This window comes from Meleagris gallopavo, chromosome 6, assembly GCF_000146605.3.
Source record: "Meleagris gallopavo isolate NT-WF06-2002-E0010 breed Aviagen turkey brand Nicholas breeding stock chromosome 6, Turkey_5.1, whole genome shotgun sequence".
Classification (NCBI taxonomy): domain Eukaryota; kingdom Metazoa; phylum Chordata; class Aves; order Galliformes; family Phasianidae; genus Meleagris; species Meleagris gallopavo.
In genome coordinates, this window is record NC_015016.2 from 47,667,843 (window position 1) to 47,668,847 (window position 1,005).

A 1,005-nucleotide genomic window follows, 5' to 3' on the forward strand; every position below is an offset into this window, starting at 1 on the left:
TCTAAGCTGAACTCTCTCTTAATTACAAGAGTACAAGTTCTATTGTTTTGGTTTTTGATTCTTTTTTAGTATTGTTTCTGAACAAAAGATTTAATGTTATTTTCCTTTTCACTAGGACACTTCATTACTTTTGCAGGGACAGACTCTCTTATCCTTACTCAAACTGTGCTGCGTCATACCTCTTGGGCTGTTCAACTGATTTGATTGTCAGTGTTTGCAGAATACCACTCTAAGGATATAAAAATAGGTTGTCTTCAGTTACTTTTTCTTACAATGTTTTGTATTAAATATATATCACCTTCAGTTGGTGAATCCATTACTTTCTTTTCTCTTGTGGTGTGCATCCACATCCCATTAGCATTAATTGGAGTAAATTGTGTGCAGTGATGGAGAAAATAAAGCTCCATGTATTCGTGTTTCTGAGATCATTCTGCTCATATCTTTGTTACTTAGTGCATATTTGCCCTTCGTGTTTAACATCACCATAAAACTTAATTTTTCTCTTTTACCAGATACTTTGTTGATTTACAGAGTGTTTTATCTTGGTTCTTTTTTCTCCTGCAAAATTGATCTAAAACCATCGTTCTGACATAGCTAGTGCTGTCAGCCTGTGTTCCCTGTTCAAAGCCAACCAATCCCACCAGTGACTTCAATTTTTTTCCATAATTATTGAGTTGAAGTTATTATCCATTAAAACTTCAGTCCTTAGTAGAATCCACTCTGTGCTTGGCAGAAAACTTCAGTTCTCAGGTTTTCCAAAACATGAGCTTCAGGAACGTGCTGCCAGTTACTCCATCTCTGTTTGTACTTTCTGTAGAATAATAATGAATCAGCATTAGAAACTCCCTGATAATCATCACTCTACTCTGAGTCCTGTTCTTAAAAGGACAAAGCACAGAGTCAGTCATTTGGTGAGATGGAAGTAGGCTGATCACTGCAAAAAATACTGAATGGATTTTACTCCAGGTAAAATGGATGGCACTTAAGAGAACCAATAAGAAATCT